The sequence below is a fragment of the Thunnus thynnus genome, chromosome 3 (assembly GCF_963924715.1).
Source record: "Thunnus thynnus chromosome 3, fThuThy2.1, whole genome shotgun sequence".
NCBI classification, from domain to species: domain Eukaryota; kingdom Metazoa; phylum Chordata; class Actinopteri; order Scombriformes; family Scombridae; genus Thunnus; species Thunnus thynnus.
The window spans coordinates 21,455,438-21,470,462 of NC_089519.1; the positions used below are offsets into that span (position 1 = coordinate 21,455,438).

At 39.4% G+C, this 15,025-nt stretch overlaps 1 long non-coding RNA gene across 7 annotated transcripts in view; it reads right to left on the reverse strand.

The window, feature by feature from the left end:
* LOC137179769 (uncharacterized) overlaps positions 1 to 15,025 on the reverse strand; it is a 261,190-nt gene that overhangs the window by 109,991 nt on the left and 136,174 nt on the right. For 4 of the 7 annotated variants that reach the window (XR_010927872.1, XR_010927866.1, XR_010927867.1 and 1 more), the window contains 2 exons: positions 11,043 to 11,155; positions 8,024 to 8,244 (listed from right to left, as the gene is read on the reverse strand). This is a non-coding gene — a long non-coding RNA (uncharacterized lncRNA). Of the gene's footprint in view, positions 1 to 8,023; positions 8,245 to 11,042; positions 11,156 to 15,025 lie in introns of those variants that run through there. The other 3 variants (XR_010927869.1, XR_010927870.1, XR_010927871.1) reach the window with 1 other exon arrangement.

The following is a 15,025-nucleotide window of genomic DNA, read 5'->3' on the forward strand; positions in this document are numbered from 1 at the left end:
GATTGAATTAGGAGTATTAGCCACTGAGAGTAACATGGGTCTCTGAAGATGGAGATTATGTGATTAAAGACCTTCAGGAGACAGACGGACAGGACAAGAGAAATTTATTCTCCAGCTGCAGGTTCACTTGCAATGACGAGGCGAGCGGTTCTACTTCCCTTGTGGCCTTCACTGTTGACAGTCATCCAATTGTTGATCACAAGGGGAGACATGTAGACAATATACACTCTTCCAACAGAATTCTCAGGTGTATATATAATATGTTTATATATGTGTGTATACACTATACTCCCCAAATACTGGCAGCTGATTAAATGCCCCACCAGAGAGGAAAACACCTGGGATCAGTTTAGGAAATTGAAAAAAATTTTGGGGGGGGCAACTTTTGCCCCCACTGTCTAAAAAATTGGGGCATTTACTAAATTTTGGGGGCAAAAATAGTAATTAGTGCATAAAGTTGCTGTTTTTAACGTGAAATGAGCACATTAAAATAAATACAGTAATCATCACCTTGTGTAACCAAAACCTCCTCAGTAAACACTGTCTCATTTGTAATAATTGACTACATGTTCTAACTACAATAATAAGCACATGAAAAGCAAATTAATGCATCAATTTCCTTTCAACAACTAAGGTTTTATTTAGGAAGAACCTTCAGTATAAACCACTAGATGACAGTATAACATAATGATCTTGAGATCATGACGATATTTAATTGGTTTGATCTAATTAAATTGACCAAAAGTTCTGGTTGGGGGGATAATGTCATATTCAGACCTCCTACAAGTCAAAGCCAGTCTACCGTTGTTATTGTGGGTCTGATGTGTCGCATGCCACAGTTTTACAATATTACAGACTAGTGGCTGCAAGTACTGTCAAAAGAGCCAAAACGAGTGTAATATTCCTATTTCATCTCCAAATTTATCCTTGCTGAGGTTTTGACCAGGATGACATGATGAAAATAACATAATAGACACTGCCTCATTGGTTAGTAAAAAATCTGTTTTAGATTTGGGAATAAAAGCTCATTTCACTCGATGCACTGAGCCCATTAATGTTAGTTGCTGCCCTTTTTACACAGCCTGTTCAAGGCGGGAATCCTGCGCCTTTATTCTGCCTCTCTGTCATTGTCGTTGTCAGCCAGACACAAGACACTAGTGTTAGCGTTAATATTACTTATCATAAGCAAATCGATTATGTTTGCTTGCTTGGTGCTGATGAGCCAAACACTTTTTTGACCTGTTCGCTTCCTTTGATAAAGTCGTGATTACTTTTTCGCGGTTCCAGGCTATTTTTGGGTGGGTGAGCCCTGCATGCCTTGCAGTAGAGGAGAGTTGTCTTATTCATTTATTCTACACCAAGCCAGTCTATTTTCCATTTTTCAATAGTTGAAGCCGCAACTTTCTTTGCCATCTTATTCGTCTTTATTTTGCTTGCTGGTGGTGGTGTTGGTGATGGCCTGGGACTTAGGTTGCTTTCATCGGGTGGAGCAGTTACAGTTTTTGCAAGGAGGTAGCGGTCCATCCTGGCAGCGAACTTCACTGCAGGTGCAGCAGGAGTGCAACACCTCTGTCAGGTATCGTAGTGCGTAGTGTGAACGACAGCGCTGTTTGTGTTTGTGTGTTGAAATTGAAATTAAATGAATTGGATGAAAATAAAATGATGGCATCATGTAGAATTAGGATATTGACCTAAACTGGTAAAGATAAAATTATTTTTTTCGAATTTTTGGGGGCAATTTCTGCCCCTCGATCACATTTTTAGGGGCATTCTGAGATTTCTTGGGGCATTTTTGCCTTTACCCCCCCCTAATTTCCGACGCTGCCTGGGATCACCATTATACGACTATCAACAGTGCATATCACGCCGTCCCCCATGCATATAAACTGAGTAATTCTGACCACACCATGGTTCATCTCATTCCTGCATACAGGCAGAAATTAAAACTTTCCAAACTTGTTGTGAGGTCATCTAAAAAGTGGACCAGTGAAGTTATGGAGGATCTTCGCACGTGTTTGGACTGTACTGACTGGGATGTTTTCAGGACTGCCACAAACAGCTTGGATGAGTACACAGAGGCTGTGACATCATACATCAGCTCTTGTGAGAACAGCTGTATTCCATCACACACCAGGGTTATTTACAACAACAACAAACCCTGGTTTACAGCAGAATTCAGACAGCTAAGGTTGGAAAAGGAGGAAGTGTTTAGGAGTGGGGACAAAGACTGGTTTAAAGAGTCTAAATACAGGTTTAGCAAGGCGGTGAAAGATGCCAAACGCCTGTATTCAAAGAGACTCTGACAACAGTTCTCAGATAATGACTCGGCCTCTGTCTGGAAGGTCCTGAGGCAGATAACCAAGCCGTCTGCCCCCCATTCCACTGACGACTCATGCCTGGCCAGCAGCTTGATGAGACCATATGTTTACAGATATCGGCAGATAGAAACAGATGAAAGAGCAGGGCGAGTTAACAGATAATTAGAATAGTTATAATTAAAATCAGTTCTCTTTCAAATCAAACATCCCAAGATATGAGTGGAAAGTAATGTTCTTGCAAATGCATTTATAACCTTATTTTTTTTACTAAAACGTTGCTTAACCATGTCATGTGATATGCTGCTTCAGGACATTTTAACAACAAATATTACTGAGCCAAGGAAGATTTAATATCCAGGAATTCACATTATAGACACTGTCACTGACTATCCCCTTAACAAATTGGCCATGATTTCGCACATTGACCATAAACGGTCCGGCCATATGCTAGGTTTTGACCTAGTCTTTTTCTTATATCTTACATTTTCTTCTAATGTAACAGGGATGCAAAATATTGGATTTTTTGCCAATATCCGATATACCGATATTTTCAACTCATTGTGGCTGATTGCCAATGCCGATACCGATATATGCACATATTTTTTTCCAGCTGGCTAAGGAGACTATTATGCATGCAAGCATAGATTGTACTAAGTATGATCAAGAAAGACAATACATGAAGGAAGAATCTAGGAAGACTGGAGTTCAGGAGCTCAGCATTAAAACTTTAATGAACCTGCCAAGTGGGTGGAGCAGTAGAGTTTTCTTTGAGTTTATTAGACATTAGACAGGATTAATGTATAGGATTTAATCTCCGGTCCACACTCCGGAGCAGAGGGTGGCGGTGATGCATCTAATATGCTGGTTGCCAACTGCCATTATAAACCAAAAAGAAGAATTTTTTTTTCCAAACAGAGTGGTACATCCTGTCAGCTGACGTGTTTCCTATCTGTGCAGCCGAACATAGCAGTTCCTCCACAGACTGTTTCACCCTGATGGTCCCGATGCTTTCTCCGCAGGCTCCACTTCACTCAGCTGCCTGTCAGACACGAAGCTTCTTCCCACTTTAATCTGAATAACAAACTGTTGCTCGGTGCTCTGGTTGGATCCACATGGAGAGCCAGGGCTAATGTTAGCTGAGAGGCTAGCGGAGCGTTAGCCGCAGACCAGATGGAAGGTTTAAGTGGGAAGAAGCAGCTGATCTAACAGGCAGCTGAGAGAAGTGAGGCCTGTGGAGGAAGCATTGGGACTGTCAGGGTGTGCCAGTAATAATGCGCATCCCTAATTGTAACTTTTTTTTAATATTATTTAGAGCCTCTTGATTTTGGGTATATTTTTGACTGTTTATTTTTGACCGCTACGCACCGAACAACACCAAGTCAAATTCCTCATATGTAATCTGATTACTTACGTGGCAATAAAGCTGATTCTGATTCAGGTGACTGTGTGGTACTAGCATTACCAATGGCAGATGAAACAGAGACAATCCAAGGGATCGTTGTCTTCAGGCTGCTGCAGCCAGCCTCCAAGGCTGTTTCTTTGGAACAGATCACCAGGGATTCAGGGAGTCAATTCAGCTTCACACAGACGTTCAAAGTCGAATCCTGTGTTTCTGTGGTTATTGACAGGACCAATTTAAATGTCCCTTTTAATATGTTTGCAATGTGGTACCTGACAAAAGACTTTGCATTCAAGGCTCAGCAGGCTCCCACACACGCTCTTCCCATGATTATTTCAATTATGATGTGGCAGAATTCACTTTTCTTCATTAATAAAGACATGAATACACTTTATGTGGCCAAACTGTAATTATAACAAATATAATTTGTAATCTGAAACATTAACTGAAAAAATGTTGCATGACATACTCACTCTATAAACTTTGAAGACTTTGTCTTACCTCATGCAGAAAATAACCAGGCATATAAGGTAACATTCAACTTTGATATGACCAAACCTGGATTTATACGCATAATCTAATTACTATGGGTGATATATTTCTCAAATGATCCATGCAGGGTAAATGAATTAAGGACATAAAGATGATGATCTCCTCATCTGAAGTCATTGCTTTCCTCACAGATTTAAAAAAAATTTAAAAACTGTTTAATTTTAGTGGAGACGCAATGAGGTGATGGATTAAGGAGCCTTTGTTTTATGTCATAACAGTTAATGATTTTTTTAAAGAGATTTTTACATCAATCAGACTAGCACAGACAATGCTCACAATGCTTAGATGAGCATTAAAATGTTTTTTGGTTGGTTTTCTGCATGGCTGACGTGTGCAAGGGCAAGGACGTGGAGACAAACAAGACAAATGCTGGGCATGTGATCCTAGGACAGTTTCCCTCCATAGTGATTTCATTTTCATGGCACCCTACCACTCCCACTTCCTGCAGAATAGGTCATCTGAGACCGTATTGAGGGCTGAGGAGTATCAGAATCTCTTTGATTGTATTTACCGTGATAAATCTTTCCATCTCTTGCTGGCGGTCACCATTTCTGATTGCTGTGTACCTGAAAAACTGCAAGCAAGAAAGTGTGTTGTGTTACCATGACATCCAGCAACTTAGGCTGCTTTTTAATGTAATTATAAAAAAGTACAATAACAAATTGAAATTAACAAATATTTAAGCACCCTTGGCCCTTCCTTAAAAGTATCCTGCTGAGTTTTTGACGATTTGTAGCGCTATGGTGCAATTTCGTTAGTAACAATTTAGGTTTTTTATGAGGAAGGAAATTCATTCATTTGTTTATTAGGCCTCAAGGATACACAAAATGCCATTTGGTGGAAAACACTGAATGTAACCATAAGTTTGTTTGTTTGTTTACAAGAAAACTCCACATGGCGTCTTTATGGAACCCCAGGGTGTTACAGCGCTCACTGTGGGAAACATTGCCCTAGTGAACTAAAAGTGGCCCGGCAGCCATGAAAGTGTCACTCTGATCTTGAAATGAGATTGATCGCTTTTTAATGCAAGGGGGAAGTTCATAAGTAAACAACTGTTAAGGGAAGCAACAAGGACATAATGATGCCAGTCAGTCATAATGATGCCAGATATAATGATGTCAGTCAGGTAATGCATTTATACCTGACTGACTTGTAGATCCTTTACCAGCTTCTGCTACAAACACTGGATGACATACCGCAGCAATATTACAAACCAACAGTACATGTAATGTACTGTATGTATAGAGGCAGGTATTCTCCTCAGCACCAACACTTCTATCACTTAAACCCTTATAAACCCTTTATATCCAGGGAAGTATTGCTAAGAGCACACACATTCACAACTAGTACAACCACCACCTGATCTGATGGCCACTGAGCAGCTCCATTGAGCAGTTGGGGGTTGAGGGTCTTGGTAGTAAGGGAGGGGTGCTGCTCTTTTAAGTTGCCCACCCAGATTTATTCTGCATGTCTGGAGAACCTTCCTTTCACAAGCCTGTCTTTAGGCCAACATTTATTTATGTATTTATTGTCTGCGCATTAAGCAGAGTTGGTGTGGTTGAGAGTAAGGGTAAAGCAGAGCATGCAGTGAGCACAGGCGCATTTAGTGTTCCTGCTGCAGTAGTAGGACTATATAATGTTGATCAAGTCCCTCTATATTAACTAACAACAGGTGTGCAGTTGGCAGAGTACTAGGGTCATGTGAGGCAAATGCTGGATATCAAAGGGTAGGTCACTCCACAACTGGGACCATGATCAGTGGCACTGTGTCAAAGTCTGATCCCGCTGGCAAGGATTGTAAGAAAACTGTTAATCACGGCTTTTTGAGAAGCTATGCTGTTTTGGACCCTCGACCGCCTGTCACATGTGACTGATGCTGTGATTCTTCTTAAGCACTGTAAGTACCTAGAGAGTCATCTTAAAGGCTGTGACTAGATGGTTCAACTGTTACTTTTATTATTGTGTCTTCTGTGAATCATCAAGAGTGCTTGAGAGTAAATCCTCTGAATCAAGTAGTTTGTTTAAACCTCTTCTTTAAAATAACAAAACACTGACTAAACCTTTTGAGTTAATATGGCAAACTTGTTATCATCCAGAGGATAACATTAGCATTTAGTCCAATATTCTCTCTCCTTTTAGCTATGTTTTGGTCTTCACCAGGAAAATATCTGATTCTTAAGCTGCCAAATGCTTTACAAAGCTTTTTCACTGATAACTGCTGCAGCTGAAAACGATAATGATGAATGTGTAGAGAGTGAACCAAGGCAGAGTCGGGCCATAATTCTCTGTGGGTTCTTCACCACAAGTGACCCCTTTCATATATGAGCAGTCATGTGATCTATTGTTAATCTAAAAATATTGATTATAGCCACTTTAAGCCATTTAGAGATCCTTACTGGTAAGTCAGATGTTCCCACTGTCTTCCATACATCTGTGCCATTCAGACATCCGTTTTAAGCTGTAAATTGTGGCAACAAATGAATAAAGACTTTGAGTTTAAAGGGTGGGTGGTGGAAAAAGAGATGTCACCACACCAATAAATGGTGTGAAAGAGGGAGCGCCAGCACAAAAGCGGAAGAATGGTAAAGAGGAAAGTGTCCGGAAACCCTTTTAAGAGGAGGAAGGAAGAGATTTTTCTTTAATCCCTGTGAGGCAAAGCGACTTAATGGAAACTTCTTCTTATCAGGCATGATGCAGAGACCTTACCATTGCCTGTGCTTCACTTTGATGTGTCTGAGAGAGAGACCACTAAAGACTGCTTCACCACATGCGTGCACACAGACAGCCTCACAACCCTTTAGTTGGCTACACTGTACAATAGATCTTTGCTGCAAAGATATGGTGTTCTAAACGTGTTGGGTTTATTGTTGTTCCCACTTCCCCCTCAACTTACATAATTCCAAAAAGCATTTCATTTTTAAATCAGATTCCCATGTGCTGCCCTTAGATATTGCTATTGTACACAAATATGCCTGTTTTTTTTTTTCTTCTTGCCTAAGTTATGAAAATGTGCATGTAAAAGCTTTTAAAGGGAATTATCACAAAAAGAGAAACAGGTGCACTCTGATCATGCATGCTTACCCTTTATTTAGTGCGCATAAGGCAGGGAGGTTGGCTTTCGTTTCAGCAAAAGTGCCATACTTTCCAACTGAGGCTGAATTGTGTCGGGTGCATTTGTCTGATTCACACAGTTAAAACTACTACCTGCTGTCATTTTGCAAGAACACACAATTTAAAACATATAATATTAACCACAAACAAATCAAATGAGAAACCATCCTTCATGCAGATATTCAGAGACAAGCTTTGCAGGTTTGAGACATGATTACGGTGCTGATAATGCTATGTGTGGAGTGGTTTGATGCAATATTAACACAATCGTAATAACACAATGCCTTTTGTACACCGTGCCAGAACAGAAGTGGCGTATCCCCTGCAGCGATAACAGCAGCATTCTGTAATCACCATAGTGACAGTACTGCTCTAAAACACTGTGATGATCATGAAGTATTGGCTGCCCACATCAAAACACTGCGAGTAAACAAAGGCAGAGACTGAATGTCCTCTGTCACAATTACTTGCTGATTCTCCTCAGTCACATGGGAAGCCTTGATCATGACCTGCTTATTATGTGGCTCGCCCATTTAAAAAACACATGCTGTGGATAACGTTTATGTTTGTCAAGATTGCAGGGGAGGTAGCAGAGGAAGGTGGCGGTAATACAAATCAGTAATCTAAAAATACCTACACACACTGAATTCTGATACTTTTATTGTATTTGGTTTTGGGTTCTTTTGGATTTTTTTTGTTTGTTTTCCCCCAGTTTGGAACACTCAATTCTTATGCATCATAGTTCTTGTCACAGCTAACTCTTCTGTTGGCCTGGAGAGTGCTGATACAATCTCACAGTATATATCCTCATATCGTCCACCCCTAGAGGGAAAATAATTACATCTCGGCAGCCCTGAAGAAGCTCTGAAAAGAGCAAATAAGAAAAATAATAATGAACACATGCTCTCTCTTTCTAATACATATGCACACTCACAAACAAGTCATAGCAAGCATTGTATCAGTGGCCATACATTATGTACTCATCAGCCCTGACAGATAGCACATGTCAAAAAGGCAATTGCCCTCAAAAACGGCAGAAAAAAAAAAAAGACAGCATGAGGGAAATAAGCAAGCAAACAGACAACTAGTCAAGCAGGCGAATAGGGTGGAGAGGAAATAAGACAAAGAATGAGGGGGAGGGACAGAGACATGAGGGATTATTTGTCATTCAGCCCCTTTTTTTCATATCACATGTTCAATACTAAACATACACCAGACTAAGGGATCACATTGGTGTTGTGCTGTGTACATGGTATATATTTGAAAAGCAATTGTGAACACAATCATTTTAAAGACTGAAATAAAAAAATAAAAGTATCTTTGTACATATCATTCAAAGTCAGTCAAACTGCAAACCTTGTATTCAGTAAAATGCACTGCTGCCACCGTCTCAATCAGGCAACCTGGCATTTTAATCAGAGGTGTACTTGTAGGTGGCTAAAGCCAGACTCTGTTGATTATAAGATTATTAAAATCCTGACAGATACTGAAATCTCACTGTCTCATACACAAAGAAAAATGTAACAAATGATCTGTTCTTGAATTATGAACCTCACTCAGACTACAAGATTAGAAAACAAAGGAACATTGCAGACTCCAGGATATTAACAAGATTATCTTTTCAGTGGAGCTACACGTCACCTAGCTTCCTCTCACATAAACTCATCTCCCTCAAATTCTGATTGGATTTGACTTCTACTAAAATTTATACATTTAGGAAGTGAAGCATTTAGGCATTCAGGATGCCACAGAACACCTTGTCTTGTGTGCTTATTACACACACCCTTCTGTTCCTGCTGTAGTCCATGTGGTCTCCACTTATATATATTAGTCTTATTCCAGAAATAAGTAGCTAACTGGTATCACCATATTGAACAGGATGCTTTTCTCATCTTGGGGCTTCTGTATTTAAGTAACTCTTTAAATTCTAATGTTGTCCAGTCCACAGAACCTTAAACTCTAAAGCCCTTTAATGTTTTTGTATGAAGTATGAAAGGTTGACTGGACTGTCCAGTTGATTATTTCTGTCATTTTCCATTTCCTTCAGCTGTTCAGTAAGTAACGTTTGGGTGTTGTTCAAAGGGGAGGGGTGGGGGTGCCTTTATTTGATTGTAATAGCAAAGATACAGACAGGAAATGCAGGGAGAGAGAATTGGATATGACATGCAACAAAGTTCCGTACCTGGAATTGAAACTTGCTTTCTTTAATGGTTGCTGCAGCTTTAGCTCTGAGAGGCTTTAAATGGAAACCTGGTAACCACAGACTCACTCAGTACCTGGTAATTTTCCATAATGTAGAAAGATTGAGCTCTTTAGAGCAGCACTACACTGGATACTTATTTGGCTTATTGCAGTATTTTCATGGCATCATGTATTGCAGTAGAGTTGTTGTGTGTAATCATTTAAGCAAATCTACCAGATCAGTAAAAATACTCTATTCTGCCATGTTAAGATGACAAATGGGAGGGATGTAGGGATGCTTCTCTGACAGAAAAGGACTGTCATTGCATCATTATTTTTTTCATAATATTCTGTTAGTTATTTGATCTAGATTGTATGAACTAGTAGGGAAGTCTGTTGAAATGGCAAAATAATTGTTATATTTTAAGTAATAGTCTGGGAAAAGATATTTTTGTCGCTGTCTTATGTCAGTGGGAACCTTCTCATGGTATCTCATTATCAAACACTGCATCCTACTTTATAGAGCGCTTTTGATATTGCAAGGGCATGCTATTGACTGCCTGGGGTTACCACCTGACTTGATGAATAAACAAGCAGATTTAGTCGTGCTCTGCACAGGGGAGGATCCACATACATCATGCATGATGCAAGAGGCATGGTGGGAGGAGGCAGGGCATGAGTAGGAAGGAGACGGGCATGGCCTCTGGGCACCACAGGCCCCTCTGCTGGGATCCATTTACAATCGCAGCATAAAGTAAAAAGTTGTGGTTGTGTGTGAGAGTATGAGACTGATTCTATGTGTGAGAGAAATGAGAAACAGCAATTTAAAGAAGCTGCACTGGTTATTTAAGTATACACTGACATTTTCTGAATTTGTCACAGTTGTTACAGATTTCATGAAAGCTGATGAGAAATTAGACTCACTTTGGCAAACACTCACATATTAGCTAACAAACAGGTGGTAATGAGTGTTGTAAGATTCTTGAATGTGGGTATCCTAATTAGAGATTAAAGGAAAATAAAGGAAATAACATTTGATTAGCTTGTTTTTGTATAAACTTCTAGCACTCATACATAGAGAAATCCAGCAGAGAAAAAAGACAAAAACAAATGTTAAAGCTATTTCCAAAAACAAAAGTAACCTTTATAGGTTTTTCAGTAAATAGTCTTCCTCTATACTTGTAAAGCAAACTAAGAAAACATACTTGTGAAAATGAAAATACAAATTATTATTGACAGATGAAAAAATACCAGAATCACCAGATCGCTTGTTATTCAAAAAATTAAATTGTCATAAAAATGAAGACTTTATCAAGAGTTAACCCTACTCCACAAGCTTTTGTTCTGCTTTTGCACCATTCTTTTTAAACAAAATGAATGGTGTAGAACAGAGGCAAAACTAAAATCAAAGGGTTCCCAAGGAAAATTGTTATCATAGCATTGTTTAAGGTGAATTTGATGAACAAAGCAATATTACTTACTGTGTAGGGTTGGGTGATCGTTTCATATCATCCAACCTTGGTTACTCAATTGCCAGGGAGTGGCGGGTAGCAGGGGGGTGGGGGGAGTTGCGTCACAGCTCATGTCAATGTGTCTGTGTGAGACAATATCACAGCATCATGTTTGGTTTAACATTATGATCTTATCTTTAATATCACAATCCAAATCATAACCATAACGTTAACTACTCTTATGAAGTGCAGAGCAAAGTTTGGGTGAGCAGGCATATGGAGGACAGAGATGCTGGGTGTCAAATCCGTGGAAAAGAGACATCAAACTGGTTTGTAATTAAGGATTTGAAATTCACTTGTCACTCTTGCTAATTAACGGATCTCAGCGGGTGGACAGGCCGCTCCACCACAAACATCTCTAAATGGACAGTAGGGCACAGATTCTAGGGATTATTTTTATAGTGTTTTAGCTCTGAAAGTAAGTTAGTTAAAATTGCCTTAATGTCAGCATAGGAAAAACCAGTTGTCGATCATCCCTTCAATCGTTGATATATAATCGGATCGCCAATCAATACAAGCCTTCTACTGTGTGTTTTAGGTTTTTTTTTTTTTTTCTTTTTTTTAGCAACGGCCTGATGATGGTGATGGATTTCTAGCTGCTGTCACGGCCGCTGTCCATGGTGCTGATTCCATAGTTGCTCTGGGTGTTTGCAACATTTGATTTGTGCTAGCGGCCTAGAATTGAACTGATAGTCAACAGTTTGCTTTGATTGATTTGTTTAAGATCCTAGTAGTTGAGTCTCCATTAAGCTTTTTTTAGTTTTAAAGTCAGAAGTTATACATTATGGGGTGTGTTACAACTGCATTACAGTTTACTTAACAATCTCTGCTTTTTAATGGAAGAAAACTACATAAAAATGCATTTTGTTATATACAGTACAGTAAGCAACAAACTGGTGATGCACAGTAAGAGACAGATAAGCTTAACTACTACAGTGACAGAATACTAGATATTAATGCTCCAATATGTGATCCTCCACTCATTGCAGTTTTTCCAGTTTAACGAACGTTTATTGTAACTTTGACATCTCTTTGCAAAATCCACCTCTGCTACTTATGATGAGCTTAGTTGACCTGCCTGAAAGAAATATGGAGTGCAGGCCCGATGTGCTACACTGGAACTTCCTTGTACAAGGTAGGATAATAAAGAGGAGGTTGGGGAGTTTGCCTAGGAGCAGTTATGCACCGGGTGAAACATTCATAACAGTGTTGAAATTAGTGAAATATTGTAGCTCTTTCAAAGGCGGACTTAGAATTGACTGAAGTGTATCTTCAATTTGTTGCACCACAATCTGAATGTTTTCCAACATTGTGTTGTGCCACATGAATGAATGATTAGCAAAGTCTTTTTTTTCTCAGTATACCTCCATTTTTCCTGCAAGACATGTTTGACTTTGAGGACTGGGCTGATAAAAATGACCCACCCCATCTCTTATAATCTGACTAGGTATAGAGTAGCTATGCAGTTATTTGTTAAATGCTGTTGTAACATTGTAGTAAATACCATACATGTAATTTGTCCATGTATAAAGCTGATAATACACTATTTGGCCTAAACATTGTGCTTCTTTGTGGCAGTGATAAAGAAAAAAATCACAGTTAAATGGTACTTGAAACACACTAGCCAAATTAAATGGATCATGGCAAGCAGGCTGAAGATACATTTCACTTCAGTGGTCGACTATTCGGCAGGCCAACAGGATTTTGTCTGACCCTTCTCATGTGTTGAACTCTGAGGATTTGTTAATGAATTCTTGAGGGAGGTACAGGGTCCCTTTGTGTAGGCACAACCGTTATAAACATTCATTTGTCCCTTTATCAGTGAAACTTATTAATGGACAACTTGTGGAGGACAGACACAAGGGCAGAGAGGAACTCAGATAACTGTTGCTCTCCACCGATTTTGTGCTTGTTTGTAAGCATTTAATTTATTTACAGTTCAATTGTGTATGCTTGAGATGTTTTTGCCTTAGAGCTGCAGTTTTTTTAATAGAGTGAACAGTTTTTGTACTAATTCGCTGGTAATTTTTTATCTTCAGCCAGTGTCTGCACATTTGTTCTTATTTATTTAGTTTTTCTTACTGTGATGATGTTGCAGCAATTTCTTTTATCCAAGACAAACTTCTCCTGAGGGAGACAATAAAAGTGACCTTGACCTTGACCTTATCACTCAGCTTCACTGCTGTGGTCATGCATGTATTATGCATGTAGTAGATACTGACTGAATCAGTCTAAGGAAAAATTATTTGATGGTTACAAGTTTAAAGCCTTTTAAATTCTTGAAACGTTACTCATGAATATCATACTGAGATCATACAGTTACACTGAATGCCCTTCAGAATGGCATAATAAATAATTTCTTCTTTTCTGACTCGTTACAGACGAGAGCAATAGAAATCAATTAAGTATAACAGACAGTGATGAGACTAGTATTGATGAACAGGAGCAAGACAAGGACACTGAACAATGAGCAATTGAAATCGCAGATGACGAACAGGGGGGAGAGAGAGAGAGACCTGAGGAAGGAGAAATTATGATGTTAGGCGTGATATAAAAAAACTCACTGATCAAAAAGCGAGTAGATATTAAGATTAGCAAAAGCACCAGTAACAAGTAGTTGGCTAAACAAGTGAAAACTTCTTCATTATAATCAAGAGTTCTTTTACTGACAAAACAATCTCACCTTAAGATCAATTTAGGAGCTTTCAATCATATCACATAAACTTCATCAGCAGATGGAGTTGTCAAAATTGTCATTGAAATGTAGATGCTCAAATTAAAATTTTTACAGCACTTTATGGACTGGCTTAACAGTTAAATTTCAAAGCTTTCAATCCTATCCCACAATCTGCATCAGCAGATGGAGTTTGCCCAGTTGTCGTCTGCTGATATTCCATCTGTGCTCCAGTATGATTAACAGATGCAGAACATCTACTAAATTAACCTTGTGGTTAGATTGCTTCATTTGTCCACTACCCTTTCCAAGAATGAACTCTGAAACTCGATCTTGGAAAAAGTCCATAACAGAGTTTCTGCCAGTGTATTGAAAGGCCAGTGACCTGCCAGGCCTGAGTTGACCCCTCGCCGGGCCTAAGTATCGGGGAATTTTTTAAAAAATGTATTAGAAGATGTTTACTAGACTATAACATATTTACAAGTAGCACAGCCCCTTTAACAAATAGCTCAGTGCGTAGCTAGTGTGTGGTCAAGAGATAAAGAGAGGGAGAGAGCGTGTGACGGTGAGGCTACAGTGACCAGAGCACAGAGTATGAAGTTAGTGTGTGTACAGTCGAGGCTATTTGTCCGCTACAAATAGCCACAACTTCTCAAGACCCAAGCTGAAGTGAAGGGTGTTAGTCCCGAAGCTAGCGACAACTTTGGCCCAGTCTCACTTAAGGTGGACTCCTTTAACCTTTTAACATCCACCGGGTCACCGGCGACCCGCTTAAGCCAGTTGTAAGTGGTAGCATCACACAGTAATGAGTCAAAGCAATTGGCACAATTTGGCCAATTGGAGATGATTGGAGAGGTTCAGGGACACCAGTGACACCACAAAATAAAACTTCCTAGCTCCCATAAGGTTAGGCCTAGAGGTCTGGAATTTTATACAGGTTGACAAGATGTACAAGGTATGTGGTGTTCTGCATAGTTCTGGCATAAAGTGTGTCCTAATTATTCTTATTCAAATATGACTTATAGACGAGGACCAAAAACACTTTTTTGAGCCTTGTTTGAACTGATGTAGTACTGTTTGTGTTTTAGCCACATGCTAAACAAGCACATTTCCAGAAACTAGAAGATGTCACTTGTCAAATGAAGCCTAATACATCATGGCCTTACAGTTCTTCTGCTATAAGCTTTTCTATTTGGGTATACCAAATAGGCGAAAATTCTATAAAAAGGGTAGATGTTAAGGGGTTAAGGACCAGCTATTCTCCTCTGAGCTTTGCTCA